Raw genomic sequence first — 21,714 nt, 5'->3', positions numbered from 1 at the left:
CCGCATTGCTGAAAGCACAAACCATCACAAAAGCGACATGAATCATGCAATTCTCTATTTTGCCACGTTCTAAAGTTAGTTTGCGTACCACAGTTAATTATTTTAATTGTTTTGCCATGCAATTAGCATTTTAGTCCCACGTGTATCTCATGTTTATCAAGGTGCAAAAGTTGATTAGTCGTTCCATTCCACACTAGTTAGTACAAGTTTAATACTTAATATGGTTTCATGCAAAATAGAGGAGGTATACAAAATTTTGTTTTACCTGCTCCATCACAAGCTTTTGAACCATCCTACAGCCCATCACTGTTCTTGGTGGAAAAGCTAACAGAACTGTTATCCTGCCTCCTCTGCCTGAATCAAGACGAAACAGATAGGTGTGTATCAACTATATATAATACCAAAATAAATTATCTTTCTCAGCAATACTATCCAGCAAGCTACTTGTACGAAATTCCAAACAATGAAGGCTTTTAAGAAACCATGTATTCCAAAAGTCAATCTAACTATGTTAAATTATTGGCAATTCTCAATGAATATATCTGAATTAGATATAAACGATATGATACAGAATGGAACGTATAATGCAACACAATTTTCTGCTGAATGTTTGGCTTTATGGCCTTATAATTCTAAATAATGCATGCATCGTTTTCTTTCCAACACTCCTGGACCCAAACTTAACCGTCCTGATCCATGTTACAATACACAAACCACTGTAGTGGTTACCACATACAGTGTAGGCAAGTAATGCCAACGATGGTTGGAACACTCTAGTCTCCCAGCCGTGAAGGAATACTTCTCACCATTAATGAAAATATGTTATGTTATGTTATGTTATAACAATTTATTATGCGCACTACTACCCGACGGTGTCTAGGCGCTCTCGGTCTGCCATGCTGTCTCAGGAAAAGCTATTTTCTAAAAAGCCATGTCTTGAGCAGTTTCCTGAACTCAAGTAGGGATGAAGTCTTCCTAAGGGTGAGTGGAAGGGCGTTCCATTCCTTTATAGTGTTGTAGCTGAAACTCCTTCCCTCTCCAGTTAGTCCTTTTGATTCTAGGGGTGGGCATCAGGTAGGCATTTGCTGAATGAAGCGATATGTTGGGAAAATACCAGCTAAAAAGATCCAACAGAAATCGTGGTCCTTCTCTATTCAATGCCTTGTATGCAGTGCAAGGAGCCTTAAATTTGATCCGCTGACCAACTGGTAACCAGTGCAATTCCCGAATGCTCTGATAGACTGGCATTTAGGAACATCCAAGACCAGTCGAGCCGTGGCGTTTTGTACTGCCTGCAACCTTCTAAGTAAATTGGATTGTAAGTTAATATACAACCCATTACAGTAATCCAATTTGGATAAGACAAGGGAGGTCAGTACTCTTTTTCTTGTATTTATGGGGCTAAAAGGCAGGATTTTACGTACAATTCTGATTGTGAGGAAGGAGGAGGAGACCACCTTACAAACTTGGGACTTCATGTTGAGTTTTTCATCTATGATGACCCCCAAATTCTTTGCCTTGGCTATTGGTGTAGGAGTAGGGCATAGTGTGTTTGGCCACCAAACTGGTGACCACTGAGGGGAAAGGTTTCCAAATAACACCACCTCAGTTTTTCCTGAGTTCAGCTTCAGGCAGTGCTTACCCATCCAGTTGCTCAGGGTGACCATACAGTCATGAAGTTTGATAGAGTAGTTGATGTTCTTGTCTACTGCTGAAATAACCAACTGAGTGTCGTCGGCATAGGAGGTGGGAATTACATCAAAGCTTCTAATCAAGGATGCTAATTCAGAAAACATAAATATTAAAAAGTGTAGGGCTTAAAGAGGATCCCTGAGGCACCCCGCATGGCAAAATAAAAGGTGCAGATTTAAAATTGCCCAATTGCACAGATTGAGTTTGATCCGAAAGGAATGAGGTTAAAAGGCAGAGGGCCCTTCCTCCTATCCCTATGGTTTTTAAGCGTTCCACCAAAAGCGTATGGTCCAAGGTATCAAATGCCGCGGACAGGTCGAGGAGAACGAGGGCTGTCGACCCTCCACCATCTAGAGTCTTACGGATTTCCTCAGCAGTTTTTATTAGAGCGGTCTCGGTACTATGACCCGCTCTGAAGCCAAACTGACTCTGATCCAAGATTTGATTCTCTGCAATGAAGGTGGAGAGCTCCATATTTAATAGTTTCTCAAAGTTTTTTGCGGTAAGTGGGGGCCTTGCAATAGGACGGTAGTTGACTGGATCTGTTATGTCCAAATTCGCTTTTTTCAAAAGAGGCAGTATGCATGCCTGCTTTCATATCGCAGGAAAGAGCCCTTGTGATAGCATCAGATTAAACATATTAGTTAGAAGTGGACTAATAATATGACTGATGCTTTGTAGGATCCTAGGGGGACAGGGATCGTCTGGGGATCCTGATTTGGTTGATGAGAGAAGTGTAGCTATTTGAATGGAGGAGACCGAGGAGAAATCTACAAACAACACTTTGACTGTAGCTACTTGTACTATGTCATTAGCGATAGTTCATGCTTGGCAATTTATCAGACTTTCTCCTGCGGCCATGTCCTCAAAGAAGCAAAAGATTCCTTGCGACAGGAATATATACCATCTGCAAATAAATAAATACATTTTCTGAAAAAGAAGCTGCAGAAAGTATTACGCTAACAGATCAGGAAAACATGCAGTTTTTAAAGTTATTGACAATGGAATGCACACTCTTTCTAAAAGAGTGTACTCATTGAATTACAACTTGTCCTCAAACTTAGTCCTCCTAAAGATCTGAAATTGTTACAACACAGGCAGGCTCAGTTAAAAGTAATTATACAACTAAATTGGGCATTGCAAGCAATTAGATCAAGTCTTGTGCCTTGGCAACTTCTTTATAAACAGCCTTATTTGAACCCTATAACTTGGCACTCATGCAAAAGACAATGGCCAAGGAAGAATCAACATATACTCTATTAAGTATACAACAAGTTGAAGGTGCACCATTTACAGTCAGTGGCACCCCACCTCTTACCTGGTTAATACAAATAATTACTTCTTTACCCATAACAATCTTTCATTTTCATGACTGTCAAAAATATAAATCAATTGGTTGGTATAAAACTATGCACAATTCGCACCTATTCCGTTCATGGAAATTCTGTTTCACCCACATCTGTTTAAATGAAAATGAAGATGTCCTAGTGTATATCAGTACAGCATATTGCAGAAATCCACTTGGATGCTCTCTTCTGTGTGACACCATATGATTGCATGGAATGTGTAGCGCTTTGATGCCAAGGTCAAATTTTCTTTTATCTCTTTCCCATATGATCTCATTTCCCTCACACCGTGAACTTCTGAATAATGGGTCTAATTTATTTTTAACAAATGTTACTTGCTGTGGGTTGGAACCTGGCCAGCTGTACCTGATAACAGTTTCAGAAACAATATAGTGTTGTGGCACGACCTGGAATCCTCCATCTAGAAATTATGGAGGAACATCGCTTGGCCTAGTGTAAGTATGAAATCTATGCGTTTTGGCAACTTGAACAAACTATTGCCTGTTCTCTTACAAAAAAAAGTCCCTTTGACTTCAGCGGTTGACGTTTCTAATCTGCAAACAGCCAGTAGTGCTTCAGAAATTCATCAACACAAAAAGATGATGGAGGGAATGTTGAACATTGTCAAACATTCACCCCCAGTCACAGATCTAGGTTAAATCCATTATTTTTTTGGCTCATGATGCCACCCCAGTCTGGACCCAGCCATATGCAAATCAGTCTTGATCCTGCTCCTCATGGGAACAGTCCAGCCAGAACTGCCAGGCCAGGTCATCCTTGCAGGGACGGTTTTAGAACTGGTGGCGCCCTGTGCAACAATGTTTGTTGGGGCCCCCCACGTGTGCCCCCCACAGACTCCCTCACTACCACCCTTTAATAGTGCCCCCTCAAGTCTCCATAACCACTCTCTCTCAGATGTATTTAATTAGTTATATAGCACCTCCTATACTAGAGTAGGGTGTCAGAGCACTTTCCATCACACACACATTACACCAAGACTATCAATAATATGTCTGTAAATCAGTGTATAGGAAATGTTACACAAGACAGATGTCTACAAGGTGTGTCACGTCATCCATACTGGTAGACAGTATAGTTTAAGAGTGCTTGGTCTGGAGAAGCACCCGACTCAGAATGTAAAACATAACCCCATGGTTGGGGGTTACAATAATGATAAGGTTTTTTTTCCTGAAATAAACCCTTTTTGAAACATTAGAATAATGAAAGACCGAGGAAAAAAATCATAATTCTCTAATCTATACCTTGCAGTTTGCATGCAGCTCTTTGATTACAGTTACTAGCTCACTGTTCCATGTTAGGATTTTAACATCTACACTGCTAGTAACAAAAGGATCTCTCTGACAAAAGCACTCACCTATTTAAACTATATGCACTTTGTCAAATGCATGGTACACGTTCTTTGCAGCAAGCATCTTAACCCTATGTGCTACCATAAAATGAGTTAAAACGTCCACTAGAAAAAACTCCTTCTCTCTCCAGGAAGATCATCAATAACCGGAGATATCTTGACATGTTTATTGTTGTATGAAAATTGCCAGAGGCCAGCAATGCAGCAGCAGGTGCCTTTAAAACCATAAAATATGGCGCCCCTTCGCAGAGTCAGCACGCGGTGGCACCGGTCGCACGACCGTAGAGACGGCCCTGCCCCTCATCAGCCAGGTTAGCTTGAATCCAGTAGCACAGTGACCACTGGACCCATGTTTGGGCATACCCTTCCCACTTAGGGCGACTATAGCAACACAAAAAGTTGATGGATGAAATGCTGAACATTGTCAAACATTCACCCCCCAGTCACAGATCTGGGTTAAATCCATCATTTATTTGCTCCCCGTGCCACCCCAGTTTGGACCCAGCCATATGGAAATCAGTCTTGATCCTGCTCCCCATGGGAACAGTCCAGGTCTACCCTGGACTGGAAACAAGCATCCCAGGACCGGTTTTGGGGTGCTTGTACTGATTCCATAATTTTTTCATTCACTGTTCTCCAGACTTTTTGGAGGTTTTCCAATCATAATACTGCTAATTGGCTGTGAGATCATCTTTCTCCTGTTCTGCCAAGGAAATAGACAATATGGAGTACCCATACCTAACTGAACAAAGTTGCAGAGAGTCTCTGGCATGTTACATGGGACATGCTTGGCTGTCTGAACTCATCAAACACCAGATGCTCACGTTACGCTACACAAGTAAAACCTGCATCTAGAACCACCCCTTCTTGACAATTTGCACAGGGTGTTGGTTTTCTTGGTTCTTGTTAATTAATTTTTTTTATTTATTTTGTGCCTTAACACATGGCTTGTCTGCATGAGGTCATGATGGTGAGGCAGTTTGTGCATTCTCTGGTATTATCTACTTTGATATCAGCACATTTTAATTACTAGAAACACAAAAAATGGACAGTGGACCAAACACAAACACTTGCGGCACCAATCACAAAAAGTCACCAATGAATTGAGGATGTTGAGCTATCTTGAGTGCAGACTTCCAAAAATGCCCCCTGTCCAAGAGCGCACCCCTTTCCCTAGGGGAAATTAAACAACCAAACTAGATCAGAGCTGCACCACTATGAGATGAACAAATCCATGTGAATAATCAATGCTCAATGAAGCACGGAATGGAATATTTTCTTCTTTATTTTTTATTCGTAAAAAGCAACAGCCAGTGCGTTTCGTCCTATGACATAGGACTTCTTCAGGGCTGTAAGTTAAAAGACATATAAAAGGACATTTACAATACATACACTGTACATAATGTACAACATTCATATATACGCACATATATAGTGTTTAAAACATCAAATGAACCACATACATATAGAAAATTTATATTAAGATGACACATATCAGAAAACTAATAGCAGACCATACCCAAAGTTCCAAACATGAAAAACAATTGAATAGGCATTCTTGTATCACTAAAAAGTGACAAGTACTTACTATATTCAAGACATGAGAAAGAAAATATATATAAAGAAAGTGAACAAAAAAGGGGGGTAAAGTGAGTCTAGATAAAAAGATGATAAAGGTTATATCCAAATAAAAAAGGCAATGCAGGCTGACATCTTCCCATCAGTAAGCAACCCAGCCTAGGCAATATGCACTAGAGATAAGTCTCCCTTGAACTGACGCCCATTACAAACCATGCATAGACTACATAAACAAGACATAACATTTCACAGAGCTAAAACATATTTCCAAAGGGACTAAATTGAGTCAGAAACCTACCGATATGTAAAATACGCCATGTCAAGAAACCGATAATAACATACAAACCAAGTGCACCCTAATATGAGAAACCAAAGATTTGCCCAGTTGCCCACATCAGAGACGTGTGTCACCAACCATGGTTTGTAATGGGTGTCAGTTCAAGGGAGACTTATCTCTAGTACTTGTACTACTCCCACAAACCAGGCTAGAAAGACCAGCTTAATTTTAAGCTTGCAGTTTTAAATCCCTTCACCTTTACAGAGTACTAGAATTATGGTTTTTGAATTCGCCTTTGTATGCATATCTACTTTATGAATCTGCTGGTAATATTTTAATTTTCGAAACAGTTGTGTCAATGTTAACATGCAATAACAATATAATGGAAAACATTAGTACATGAAAAAGATGGTAACATACCTCAGTGAGTTAAGCACTGCTCCTGGGATGCGTGTTGAATCTAAGGGTTGCATTTATGAACGCTGGTAGGGCAAACTCAGCCTTTTATCTTTCACAGGTTAATAAATTGAGTACCTCTGACTTAAGTAATTTGTGACACTTGTTACTGTGCTGTGATACTAAAATAAAACATGCCATATATTCTAAAGTGCCAAGACAGAACAAATTTCCAAAAGGTATGTTTGATGGATAAAGTGACATATTCGTCTAGCCAGTTGCACTACACCCTTGTCTGTCCGCCAGAACTATGCTACTGCTCTAGCACCTGCTCTTACTCCTCCTCACACAGCTGATAAGCTGAGCCGTATAAATCTACATAACACAACATTAGATGTCTTGATCTAAGACAAGCACAAGCTGAAACCCGAAGCGCCCTCAAAGAAATCCAAAGGAAAGCATTTACCTTGATGGCATAGTGATATGGTGACGCAGTGTCACCATCAGTTATTTGCGATTAATAAAATGTTAACTTGTTACATGCATCACCATTACTTATGTGTGTGCATACATTTTTATTTATTTAGATTTAGTGAAATAAGTGATTTATATGTCTTCTATTAACTATAGTTAGAAAATGTGCATCTTAACATTGAAATTAGTCAATATGGGACTAGGTGCCTGCCTCCATTCCACTTGTGCATTGCTCTCTTTTTTGTTTCTGGCACAAGAGTTACAGAGTTACAATCACATATATTGATTTCTGTTAGCTTTCTGTGTGAAGGTCATATCAGTTGCAATTAATTGGTTGGACGATGATTCTCAGCATCAGCCCGAAGGCAGAGGAGGTGAATACTCGTTTGTGAGATGTTGTGAAGGTCACAATGATGGAAGAATCTGGCATTGCATTATCCATGAGAAGGAGGTTGGCACCAACTACAGCGGGAACACTGATTATTGATTGGTTCTCACTCGGTGGGAACCCATGCAATGTATGCCTTTGACTTAATTTCATGTTTTCACTGTGTGAAGCTGAGTTAGTTAGACTTGCCAGACCACCTGTACACATGGACATTACTTTCTTTCCCTCTCCTGGGACTCAAAGCTCCTTATACTTTTGCTCATAGACTTATTTTCTAAAGAAAGTACTTTCCGCCTGTCCTTGATTGGAGCCTTCATTTGGTTCTACTTGGGAGGCTATATTTGATGGCACCAACTGCTTTAAAGCTGCCCTCTTTACTCACAACCTTAGCTAGCATTAGGGAGTTTCCCTTCAAGGGAATGGAATTTTATCTTAATTTACATAAGCTGTCTGTAATGATGTATATTTGCATTTGCCAAATTGAATTGACGGGATTTTATTCATACATGCTGTATTCAAGTGACTAATAATTTATGCTTAATTGATTCGATTTGAGATTATAACTTTAATAATTTGTTGATAAACCATCATGGTTGCCAATTACCCTTCCCTGCCATTACTGTGGGGCACATTCTGCCTCACTGTCATTGATATGTTGGTGAATTATGTTTTTTAGCCTTAGTTTGAGACAAAGAACCCTCCCAGTTGACATAGTGGCGAATCGAGGTTGCACCAAGTTTGTGCGATGCAAACACCATCCTTATCTCTTTCGCACTATCAGAGACAAGTCTATCCTTGTCTGAATCTTCTAACTTATGGAATCAGGAAGGTACAGCTCCAGAACAGGATACTAAGGAGAAACAGTTACGCAAGGGTCAACTCTCCGGAATTTTGAGATATCTAAGAGCTAACCCGGGATTCCAGGAGCAAGTGTCTGCTCACTACAACAGTGCGAGACTATTAAATCAAATTCATGATGATTTGATTCCAGTGCTTCTCCATCACCGACTTATTGAGGTTCTGATTAAAAGCGAATGGAAGAATTTGGATAAAATGCTAATAGCGCGATGACCAAGGTCAAAGCCATCTGAGGGCGTCTAATAGAGACACAAAAGAATGCAACATGAATCCCAATCGTTTCTGAAAATTTTCCAGAAGTCACCTCTGGCATTCTACAAGGGAAGGCCTATGCCAAAGATGTAGAACTTTTTTAAGTAGGTGGCACATTCATCTATTTATTGATGGTATTTAGATAGCGTGGCCCTAGACACTGGTGAACAGAGGCGCATTACAGAGAGGACTACAGATACATTAAACATCAGAACATAAAAAAACCGAGGAGTACTTTACCAAAAGAACTGGATGGATGGAGGGAAGCAAGGGAATCTATGAAAGGTGGAGCTTAAAGAGCTGTGTTTTGAATATTCTGTAGAAGTACATTAGGGGTGGCTTTATTGACCTCAATCAATTAATCAATCAGTCAATCAACCAGGGGTTTTAGAGCACACTACTCACCCATGAGGGTCTCAAGGTGCTGGGGGGAGTCGATCATTTGAAGAGTCAGGTCTTGAGGTCCTTTCTGAACTGGTACAGTGTCGGGCTTCTTCAGATGTGAGGGGGGAGTTCGTTCCTCATCTTGGCTGCGAGGTCGGAGAAGGATCTGCCACCTGCGCTGGCCATGTGGATGCGAGGACCATGGCTAGGGAGAGGTCGGCAGAGCGGACGTTTCTCTTGGGAGCATGGAAGGCGATTCGTAGGTTGAGGTATTGGGGTCTGGTGTTATGGTAGGGCTTTGTAGGTGTGTGTGAGCAGTTTGAAGGTTATTCTTCTTTCGACGGGGAGCCAGTGGAAGTCGCGGAGGTGTTGGGTGAATTGGTATTGTTGTGGGATGTTGAGGATGAGTCTGGCTGCGGTGTTCTGGATGGTCTGGAGTTCGCAGAGAAGTTTTTTGTTGATTCCAGCATAGAGAGCGTTTCAGAAGTCTAGTCTGCTGGTGATAAGTGTGTGGGTGATGGTCTTCTTGGAGTTGGGGGGATCCATTTGAAGGTCTTACGAAGTATGTGGAGGGTGTTAAAGCATGTGGAAGACCTGGCGGTACATGGTGAGTGAAGAGTTGAGTATGATACCGAGGTTGAGTTTGTGGTCCGTTTGGGTGGGTGGGTTTCCCAGGGCGCGGGGCCACCAGGCGTTGTCCCATGCGAAGGGGGTGGAGCTGAGTATGAGGACTTCTGTTTTCTCTGCGTTGAGCTTTAGGCAGCTGTTGCTCATCCAGGTTGTGACGTCTATCATCCCTTCTTGGAAATTGTGTCTGGTGATGTCAGGTTCTTAGGTGAGGGAGAGGATGAGCTGGGTGTTGGCGTATGAGACTATGTTGAGTCTGTGGTTTCTGATGATGGTTGTGAGGGGGGCATGTAGACGTTGAAGAGTGTGGGGCTGAGGGGGATCCTTGGGGTACTCCGCATCTGATCCTTGTTGGTTCGGAGAGGAAGGGCGGGAGCTATATTGTTTGTGTTCTGCCTGAGAGGAAAGATCGAATCCAGTCTAAGGCCATTCCTTGGATGCTGGCGTTATGGAGCCTGGAGGCTAGTGTGCGGTGGGAGACGGTGTCGAAGGCTGCTGAAAAGTCCAGGAGGATGAGGACTGCTGTGTGGCCTTGGTCGAGGAGGGCACGGATGTTGACGTTGGCAGTTATGAGGGCGGTCTCGGTGCTGTGGTTACTGCAGAATCTGGATTGAGAGGTGCTAGGATGTTGTTGGTTTCTACGAAATGTGCTAGCTGGGTGTTTACGGCTTTTTCGATGACTTTGGCAGCAAACGGGAGCAGTGAGATGGGCCTGAAGTTCTTGAGATACGTCGGGTCTGAGGAGGGCTTCTTTAGGAAGGGGTTGACTTCGGCATGTTTCCAGTTGTCGGGGAAAGTGGCGGTCTCAAGGTAACAGTTGATAGTTTGGCATAGTTCGGGTGCGATGGCAGTGGCTGCCCTGTGGAAGATGTGCAGCCGGCAGGGGTCAGTAGGTGCTCCGGAGTGGATGCTTTTCATTGTTTTTACGGTGTCTTCTGTGGTGAGAGGGGACCAGGAGAGAAGGTTCTGTTGGGCGGCGTTACTGGGGGTGGGAGTTGAGGCGGTGCCATTGTCTTGATCGTCGAAGTTGTCGTAGATTGTCTTGATCTTGAGGTAGAAGAAGGAGCTGAGTTTGTTGCAGAGGTCTTGGGAGGGAGGGACGTCGGTTTATTCTCTGTTGGGTCTGGCAAATTCTTGCATGATGGCGAAGAGTTCCTTGGAATTGTGGAGTTGAGAGGATTATGTCTTGGATGAGGTTTCTCTTTGTTGATTTGATGAGCTGATGGTGTGCCGTGGTGGCTGCCTTGTAGGCCCAGCGTGCTTCCGGGGTTTTGCTGTTTCTCCATGTCTTCTCTAGTCGTCGACAAGAGCGCTTGGATTCTCGGAGGTCTGTGGTGAACCAGGTGGGTTTCTTGTTGTGTCGTCTTGTGGTGTTCTGGAGGGGGGGGGCGAGAGTGTTGGCGCAGTTGGTGATCCATTGGTGGAGGTTGCTCGCTGCTGTATTGGTGTCTGTCGTAGTTGGGAGGAGAGGAGTGCAGTTGAGGGCGGAGGTGAGGTGTTCTTTGGAGACTTTGTTACAGCTTCTGCATGGGAGGGGGCTTGCGCTTGTGTGGGTGGGTTTCAAGAAGGAAAAATGAATGCTGTGGTGGTCTGTCCGGAGTGGTTACGTGGTGTGGCTGAAACGAATGTTGTTTCCACTGGAGAAGATGGGGACAGGTGTGTGTCTTGTTGTGTGAGTTGGGTTGGAGACAAGTTGCTTCAGTCCTATGTTAGTGAGGTTCTCCAGGAGGGCGGTGGTGTTGGGATTGCTGTGGTTGTCTAGGTGGAAGTTCAATTCTCCAAGTAGTATGTAGTCCGTGTCGGCAAGTGCATGGGGAGCGATGTGGTTTGCGATGATGTAAATGAAGTGAGTGCGGGGAACGGGAGAAGTGTAGGCGAGTGTTCTAGGGTTGGGCTGGATCAAGAAGTGGTTATGTTCCATAAGGGCAAGGCATCGTCCGAGTTGGTGGTTGTTAGTCAGAGGGAGCTTTTGTGGACAATGGCAAGGCCTCCTCCTGAGCGGTTGGTGCTGTCTTTTCTCAGGATCTTGTACCTGTCGGGATGGCGATTGTGATGTCGGGTGCAGAGCTGCCTTTGGTCCAGGTCTCTGTGAGGAAGGGGACGTCGGGGGAGTGAGTATTGAGGAGGTCCCAGATTTCAAAGGTGTTTCTGTGCAGGGAGGGTACATTGAGGAGGATGCAGTTCAGTGGCTTGTGTGCAGTGCCGTCCGGTGGGTTGGGGGTGGCTGCCTCGGTCCGGAGGTTGTTGAAGATGCGGCAGCAGTGTCAGCAGGAGATCCGGCTCTGGGTGTTGCTCGGCATCGTGAGCTGGCAGTTATTGTTGCATGCGGGGTTGAGTCCATGGAGAGTGCTGGGGTCCTTGCGGCGGTTCAGGGGACCAGGGTGCCTGGCGCTGGTTGCGGATGGGTGCAGATGGGCTTGCTTTTGGCACGCCTTTAGCATACTAGTGGCGTGGCTGCGCAGCGGCCGCCATTAAGTAGGGGGAGGGGGAGGGAGAGCAGGCGGGAGTCAGGAGCAGGAACGTGCTTGAGGAGGAGCCGCGGGGGAAGCAGCATCTGGGAAAACAAAAAAGGCAACCAAAAGATGGCAAATGAAAAAAAGCAAAACAGAAAAAGGCAAGACAGAAAAGGCAGAACAGAAAAAATGCAGAACAGAAAAAGGCAAAAACTAAAAAGGCAAAACAGAGAGGATGACACACACCGAGCGGACTAGCAGAAGAGCAGGCTTTTCCACTAGACCACCAGTGATGAGGCGCAGGCAGAAGCCTGCAGATGGAGCAGGCCCTCGAATACCTACCTGAAGCTCAATTTGGCGCTAAGGGCAGTGCCTTAACGGTGGAGCTGCACGGGCGGAGCAGTGACTCCAACCAGGAGGTCAGAAGTTTTGCTCTCCTTGGAGCACAGCAGCCGCCATTAAGTAGAGGTCAGGGGAGGGTGAGCAGCTGGGAGGCGGGAGTGGGAACACGCTGGGGGGAGAGGGGCAGCAGAGGCAGCAGAGGAGGGGAAAAAGCAAAAGGTAACTAAAAAAGGGTATACAGAAAAAAGGCAAAACAGAAAAAAGCAAGACAGAAAAAGGCAGAACAGAAAGAGGCAGAACAGAAAAAGGCAAAAACAGAAAAAGAAAAACAGAAAGCATGACACACACCAAGTGGACCTGCAGAAGAGCAGGCTCTTCCACTAGACCACCAGGGTTGTGGCGCAGGCAGGAGCCTGCGGGTGGAGGAGGGCCTTGAACACCTACATGAAGCTCAAGTTGGCGCCTAGGGCAGTGTCTTAACAGTGGTGCTGTGCGGGGGAGAGCAGTGACTGAGACCAGGAGGTCAAACGTCTTGCTCCAGTGTTTGCTTCTAGAGTTTGAGACCGAGGTAAGAGAAGGCCAATCTAGCAGGAATTACTATGATTCGTCTTTCTTTCCCTCTTGTTTCTATCAGATTTGTGCAGTTTATCTTTTAGGAATGAAGGAAGCCATTTCTGAACAGTTTTTTTACAGGTGATTTTTTGTAAAATAATGCGTGATTTTAATTACAATTACAAATTTCTAGAAGTTAAAATATTTTCGTTAGGCAGTTGGCCACATGAATGAGCATGCCCAGCTCCAAATAATGGTTTGTGCCCCCACCAAAAAAACTTTAAAAACTAAAGTAACTACAGCTCGAACCCTCGCCATGCACTGCTAGATACTTCAGATAGTACATCATTTATGTCAAGTTCTATGACATCACTGATAACATCACTACAACATCTGAAATTACATTATCAATAACAACACTGTGCATGGTGGGGTGTGAATTATAATTTATTTAGGGCAGAAAGTATAGTTAGTTGAGATAACTAAAACTAGTGAATTTCAGTGGTTTTGTTGGTCTAAAATAGTATGATTTACTGACATTTTCACCTAACTATACCGCCCCTTTAGCCTTTGTTTTTTTCATTGAAAATATATGTGTGTGTATATATATATTCACAGAAAAAAACCATAGGTTTCAGGCACGTTATAGTTAGGAATTAGCATTTAAAAAACCTCAGAAATTCACTGAAAAAACCATAGGTTTCAGGGGTGTTATAGTTAGCTGGACTTTTCACTTGTACAAAACCATTGAAATTCCCCCGTTATAGTTAGTTCAGCTAACTATAACTCGCGCGCCCGCAATGCACTGCTGATGACGACACATATTACATCACTCATGACATGGTCAGTGACATCACTCATGACATCACTGATGACATTATGGTAAATTTTAATTACCTAGACTTAATTTATGCGGTAAAATACAATACGAATAACTCAGTAAAAATAAGAGGCAGAATCCGTGGTATTCGAGGGTATAATAGGGACTTTATTCCTTACAAAGGAATGATATTTCGAACCAGGCAATCGAGTTCCGTCACCACGAAGGTTCAGGAAGGGATCAGCAATACATTATTGACAGGTTATGGCATATATAGTAATGCATTACAGTAAAGACAGATGCAGGAGGCGTAACAGCTGATAAGAATACACATACGTAATAGAAAAGGCGTTACAATAGGCGTGCATAGAGGCGTATACTAAAAACGTCATTATGATGATGACACATGTGGGTGGATCCATAAGAGAATCCTGCAAAGTCAGCAAAAATACATGGCAGAGATGCGCGCGCAGCCGCATGACGTGTGATTGACGTGTAACTAGAGGGTGAAGGGAACTTGACATTTAGCCCTACATGAGGAGACAGAAGTCTGGGGTGTCAGGACAACCTAGTCCTAAATCATATCTAATATCTTGTGTTTAAGGAACTATATTATCTGGAAGGAAAGGTCTTCTCGGACAGATCCTATTCTATACTGACTGCTAGTGCGTGTACAAGCGTCTAAATGTCTACATGAGATGCGAGGGGGCATGGGCCTACCATGGTAACGAGAGTCATGAATTACTTGCACGGAGGCAGTAAGTCCGGGCCCTTTGCTCTGCAGCTGGAGGGATGTTTACCTAAGCTACTAGACAAGAATGCATTTCTTGGGGAACGGAGCAGATAACTTGAAGGCTGAATACAGTTTGGCAGGCAACAGGCCGGGCTAGGCACCGTTAGCCGCGCAGGAAGTAAGACAAAGTTCATGGATACAGATGCAGGTCCAGGCTGGAGCATTCAGAGGCAGAAGCAGGAGAAAGCTCGATGGCAGGATTCAGGGCCTACCTCGCCAGAGCTGGAAAACGTGAAAAGTATACCATATAAAGACGGTGGCAAGGCATACTTAGGAACGGAATATCTGGCCCATTCATGGCAGATATGAAAGAGGACATATTAACGTTGGACACAATTGTATTTGCGTCTTCATAGCTTGAAGTGGAGGGAACATACATGTACTTGTAGCATGTACATGGAGCCGTTGGGGTCTAGATAGGGGACACAATTGACCATAAAAATTCATATTTCCTCATTCCCTCCTTGTCCCCTACGGACCCTCATGAAATATCGATCTTCAGGAATCCATCAATCTGTTCATGTAACATCATTTGCTCTTCTTTCTTCTTCCGGGATCTTGAACGAAAACTTGAACGTGGAATACACGATGCGGCACACAGGCCGCAAATCGCTGGTCCACATTGTAGACATAAGCAGCAACTGAATACTATGAGAAGGCCAATACCTAGGAAGGATAGGACTTTCCATCCCCAGGCTGACAACACGCTCCAGAACCAACCGGACCATGTCCAGGTGCCTGCATTCTGATGTATCTGGTTTGCAATCTTGTGAAGACGAGTTATGGCTTTATATGCAGATGGCGCGTTTTCTGGGATGAAAACACAGCAACTTGATCCGATGACCCTACAAGCTCCGCCCCTATCTGCTAGGGTGACGTCAAGGACAAGACGATTTTGGAGAACAACAATCCGCATCGCAGACTGCTCCTCGGTTAAGTTGCCTAGGGCAGAGGTAGTTTCATTCACTACTGCTTCAAGGGTTCTGGTTAATCTACGTATCAGTTTACTGTTTGAGACAACACCTATGTAAGGAAAGAGACCTTTATTGAAGTCTGTATATTGTTCCCATGCTGTTTCGGTGTAGTCAACAATCGGGATATCTCTCTGGGGTCTATGGTGTACTAGATTGGTATTTCTATGATAATCAGGAGGGGCTAGGAAAACAGGTGGCAGAAGGAATGCAATGTAACAGGTACCATCCCAATCTAGGGGTAGGCGTATATATGCGGTGTGACCACAGGTGAAGTAGGAGTGACGGGAAGCTCTAAATGTAGACTTGCCTTTATCACTGAATTCGATCACAGTAGTACATTTACTATGACCCAGGTGTACTGAACCATTCTTTCTTACACAGAATTCACCTTTGACTGGTAATACGGACATAGCAGGCAAGACTAGTGTAGCTTCAGATTCAACATTTAGAATCATGAGGTTAAGTGTAAAATTTCCTAATCCATATACTTCATTTTCTAGGTCAGTTCCTGTTCTTTTGGGAAGTCCCTCCTTGTTAGGATAACAGGCTTTAAGCAAAACTAAGTTCAGGTTTCCCCATACCCAGTTGCTCTGGTAAGCTACAGTGTTTGAATCTAAAGAATTAATCAAACTAAACCATGCTCCACAGGAACCATTGTGTGTGAACGGATACGGAAAGAGAGGCAGAACTCCTTTGTACTTCTGATAGGGAGGGAGTCGGCCACATATCCAACAATTTGTAGCATTGATGGTCTGATGGGAATGATGTAACATACTAATGAATGTGTTGTTGCGCAGCGCAAATCTATAGGACAACTCATGTGGAGGTAGTTCACTAAAAGAATGTTCGGCAGTAACATTATAAGCACGCTTGAAAATAGGATAGTACATGTGTAACAGTATACTTGCAGCAATAATAAAAAGACTTAGAAAAAACATAATCAACAATGTCACTATACAGTGACTATGAAGTGATTTACAGTATGCATGTTTCTTGAGCTGTTTCTGTCTATTTCTCTCTCTTATTCGGTCTAGGGGATACATGTCAAAGACTTAATTCAACCGATTCACCTTGGAGAGGACTTAAACAATCGAATTGTCTGACTTGCTAGACCTTAGTTTCAGTTTATAGTTTTGAGATTCGGTCTGTTCAACCAGGGGGAGTTTTGAATCAGTCTCTGGAAGGGGGCAGGGCTGAGAGTTCAGATCGGCTGGTAGTCCATGAAATTTCTTGATATGACTCGAGTGTAACCAACCCTTGCGACCCTCGACCTTCACTGCTGTCCTCGTCGTTAGAAGAACCAGCTTTGGTTGTAGCCAGCGAGGCTCCAACGGGCTCCTCCTGTCGAAGTTTCTGACGAAAACGAGATCCCCAGGAACCACTTCATGGGGCTTTACCTCGGTGTTGTCGGGAAAGGCTGCAGCTACCTGTGAACGGCAAGATTGTAGTGCAGACATCAAGGAAGCAAGGTAATCTGTCAGCATATTACAATCAACATCAGTTATTTTACGAGGTATAGGCGTTCCCCACATATTTGGTGGCCTACCGAAGACCACCTCGTACGGGGATAGCCCTGTGCGAGAATGTGCTACCATTCTCATGTAAAATAGTGCAACCGGTAAGGCTACTATCCAGTCGACACCTTTCTCTCTACAGATTTTAGAAAGTCGTATTTTCAGGGTCTGATTATGACGTTCCACGAGACCTGCTGCCTCGGGATGTCGGACACAGTGGAATTTCCATTGATAGCCTAACAGGAGTGAAATGTGTTTCATTAGCTCGGATGAGAACGGCTGGCCATTATCTGAGTACACGATACGGGGCAAACCATACCGTGGGAAGAATTCACGAACTAATTGTTTGGCAGTAGTCGGGGCAGTGTAATCTGAGACGGGATACGCCTCTGTCCAACGGGAAAGAGCGCATACAACTACGAGGACATATTTGAATCCTCGACATCGTTCCATCTGGATATAATCCATCTGGAGGACTTCAAAAGGGTGATCGGGAGGTTGAAATCCACCCTGCTCTACAGGTACGCCTTTACCTGGATTGAACTGGCAACAAATCATACAAGTTCGGACTTTCTGTTTGGCTGCAGCTCGTAAGTGTTTGTTGAACCAAATGTGTTGAATACTGTCTACCATGGCTTTTTCTCCTAGATGTGTTGGACTATGTATTGTGTTAATGATAACTTGAACCATTGAGTCGGGGAGAAACCATATAGATTTTCCCTTCGTCATCCATCCCTGATCTGTTTGGATCCCTCCTAATTCAGTCCATTTCTTTATTTCCTCTGGTGTAGCATGTGTCTGTATGTCAATTACATCAAGGGCGGGATCCTTAACTGTCATGCAGTGTGTCGGTGTCGGAACTATTGTCTTTGTCAAGTCAGTTGCATGAGTCTGATTCTGTGCTGTTTGCTTAGCTGTTCGGTCTGCTAGGTCGTTACCCTGGGAAATAATATCGGTGACTTTTGTATGAGCTTTACACTTCATGATAGATATTGAAGTAGGTAGATGTATTGCATCTAACAAAGCTTGAATGAGGGGACCGTGTTGAATGTTGGCACCGTGAGAAGTCAAATAACCTCTCTCTCGCCAAAGGACTCCAAAGTCGTGTACGACTCCGAAAGCATAACGTGAATCTGTATATATGTTAACTTTTCTATTCTTGGCTTGAATACAGGCTTGTGTCAGAGCAATAAGCTCTGCTGCTTGAGCTGATAATGTGTCAATACAATTTGTTTCAATGACTTCGGTGTCTGTCGTGACTGCATAAGCGGCCACTAACTTTCCTGTACTTGTTCTCATACATGAACCATCTACATAAAGTGTCAGGTCTGGATCTGGTACTGGGACATCTGTCAAGTCTTGTCTGGGTTTTGTCGTAATAGTAATGACTTCAATACAATCATGTGCCAGTGGGTCTGTTCCACTTAATGGCAAAAGTGTGGCAGGATTTAATGTACTACAACGTCTGATTTCTATGTGTGGCTGAAACAATGTGAGTTCGTAACCGGTCAGTCGTGCTATAGTCAAGTGTTGTGTCTGTGTCCGGTTCAAGAGAACCTCTACTGCATGTGGTACCTGTACTGTCAATTGATGTCCTAATACTATGGAATCGCTTTGTCTGATCGCTAGAGCTGTCGCTGCAACTGATTTCAGGCACGCAGGAAGAGCTTGAGCTACGGGATCTAATGTGCTAGAAAAGTAAGCACATGGCTTGTGTGATCCTGCTTGCTCCTGAGTGAGTACTGACAAGGCAGTACCTTCACGTTCTGTAACAAAGAGTGTAAAAGGCTTACTGTAACATGGTGTCGCTAAGACAGGTGCTTGGCATAAAGCTTTCTTTAAGTCTTCAAAAGCTTGTGTATGTTCTGGAGTCCAAGGGAGGACAGTCGATGTCGCTGCCTCCTGGGTTGTCAACTGAATGAGTGGTTTAGCTAAAAATGCATATTGGGGAATCCACTGCCTGCAGTACGAAGTGAGGCCTATAAAGGCCCGTACCTCCTTTTGTGTCTTGGGTGGTGGCATGTTTATAATTAACTGGATGCGGTCAGGTGTGAGCTGTCTCCCCCATTTGGACAGCAAGTGCCCTAGGTACACAACTTGCTGGGCACAAAATTGCAACTTTGAAGGGGACACCTTGTGCCCCTTGTCGGCTAGGAAATGTAAAACCGTCAGTGAAGCCTTTTCACATTCGGGTTCGCTTCGGGCGGTGATCAGCAGATCATCGACATACTGAAGCAGTGCAGTGTTAACAGGCATGTGGATACTGTCAAGTTGTCTTTTCAGTGCTTGGCTGTAGATGCTAGGACTTTCTGTAAATCCTTGAGGTGCGCGTGCGAATTTAAAACTTCGTCCATTTAAACTGAATCCGAACAAATATTGGCTTTCCGGATCGATTGGGACGCTGAAGAAGGCGTTCTTGAGGTCAATTACAGTGAAGAACGTTGCCTCTGAATCAATAGCTGTCAGTAATGAAGAGATATCTGGGACCACGGGATATTGTGGTACAATGCATTTATTCAATTCGCGCAGATCAATAACTAATCGATATACTGGGGGTGCTGTTGGATCTGTTCGTTTAAGAATCGGAATAATCGGAGAATTACATACATTGGAGTCCGTTTCTACAACCACTCCTTGTGCAATGAGCTTGTCAATGATTTGCAGTAAAGCCACTACAGCATCTGGCGGTAACTTGTATTGTCGCATTCGTGGTAATACCACTCCTGCTTTGAGTGTGACTCGATAAGGTGTAATGTGCATACAACCTACATCAGTGGGGCCTTGTGCCCATAAGTGTGCAGGTAGATTCTGTAGCCGTTGATCCATGTCTCTAGACACGTAGTGACCTTTAAAGTCACGCAAAAATAGTCGTACTCCGTCCGGAGAACAGCATATTATAGCTCCTAGAGCTTTCAATGTTTTTATACCTAACAAGTTTTCTGGGCATGATTTCGTAAGCAATAGATCTGTAGTCCGTGTTAATGGACCGACTGTAAATGCAAGTGGTTGCGATACTTCGTTAATAGTAGGCTTTCCTGAAAAACCAAGGGAAATATTTTGTGAGCCTGAGAGGGGTGCCCCTGGGACTTCATCGTGACTTATAGTTGTTCTGCTTGCCCCTGTATCAAGTAGAAACTTTCTGTCTTTCCCTAATACTTGACTCTGCACATAGGGACCCTCTTGATCTACAGGAACCTCAATAAGGGGTAAGCCAACTTCCCTCTCTAGGCTATTTCATGTGTAACGCTGATATTCTGGATAGTCATTTTGTGCATACTGGTACATCTGTTGTGTCGTGTTCTGTGTTGCAACAATAGGCTGTGGCTGTTGTTGGGGTACGGTCTGTTGTGCAGCTTGCATAGGCTGTATATTCTGAGGTACTTGTTGTTGGATCTGATCCTGTCTAGGCGGACGTGGTCTCTCCTTGGTTTTACCCGTGGAGATATTATGTTTCAGAACTGCACAATCGTTTATATAATGGCCTGGCTGTTTACAATAGTTGCATGTCCCTTTAACGGGAACCGCTGAATTACTGGACTGTGTCGCACCCTTTTTATGACCGTCAGCTGGAACTGACTGAGCGACAAGTATTTTCATTTTCGTGTCTTTCATACGTCTTTGTTCGTGTTCTTGTTCTTCTCTAATTCTATTCTGGTGATACTGTAACATTTGTAACATTTGTGAAGGAGTGTTAGCTTGCCAAGTGCTCTCAACTTTCAATACTCTGTTTTTAACCTGCGGCAGGGAATTCTCGACTAGTTTTGTTACAAAAAGGTGTGGGTAGGAATCGCTATTTGCTTTCAGGCCGCTGTTGATACCAAAACATTTTTCAAATCGGGAATAAAAATCACTAGTGTCTTCATCGGGTTTCTGTTTACAAGCTGAGATTGCTCCCCAATCTTCCTTTTTCGTAGTTAATAAACGTGGCAATACTTGTACTAATAGTCCTGGCAATGCTTTTGTTTTGTCCCCAAGCCCTACGCCTGCAGTTCTGCTATTTTCTTCCGTTTCTAATGCGGTCCAATCAATCTTTTGGTCTCCCACCTCCCATTCTTTTTCCTTGAGTTTCTCATAAATACCGGCAGGCAATAATACTTTCAATATTTTCATAATGTCAGGATAGGTATAGTCACCCATGAGTAACATGTCCTTTAGTTCACGGTGAAAACCTGCTGGATCTTTGTCATGGCTGGGCACTAATTTTTTCATTTCCAATAGTTCTATTTTGGTTATGGGCGTGTACACAAACACGCGTCTAAACGTATTGTCATCATTTCTTACTGGGTGTACTTCGCGTAAGGGATTCTGTCTGTCTATGTAATACATTTTTCTCTCCATGGAGGGAGCTGGATCATGTTCTGGACACAAAAAGGCACTATATCTATGTCTGTATTCTAGGATTACTTTAATTAGATCGGTACCTAAACCTCTCCATTTATTCATGAGCAGTTCTATCAATATATCAGGTAGGGGACCAGGATCGGAGTGTTGGCCTTTATATAATATAAGGAGATGTTGTATCATGTATATACTAGCTAAATGCTGTTCGTCTGGGGCGAGATTCAGAAACGTGTGTGCTAGCGCATCATCACTGTATTTTTCAGAGCTGTCAGCCCATTGTACTG

Source organism: Triturus cristatus, chromosome 3_1 (genome assembly GCF_964204655.1).
Source record: "Triturus cristatus chromosome 3_1, aTriCri1.1, whole genome shotgun sequence".
Taxonomy (NCBI): Eukaryota; Metazoa; Chordata; class Amphibia; order Caudata; family Salamandridae; genus Triturus; species Triturus cristatus.
Note: the sequence above shows the minus strand (reverse complement) of the source record.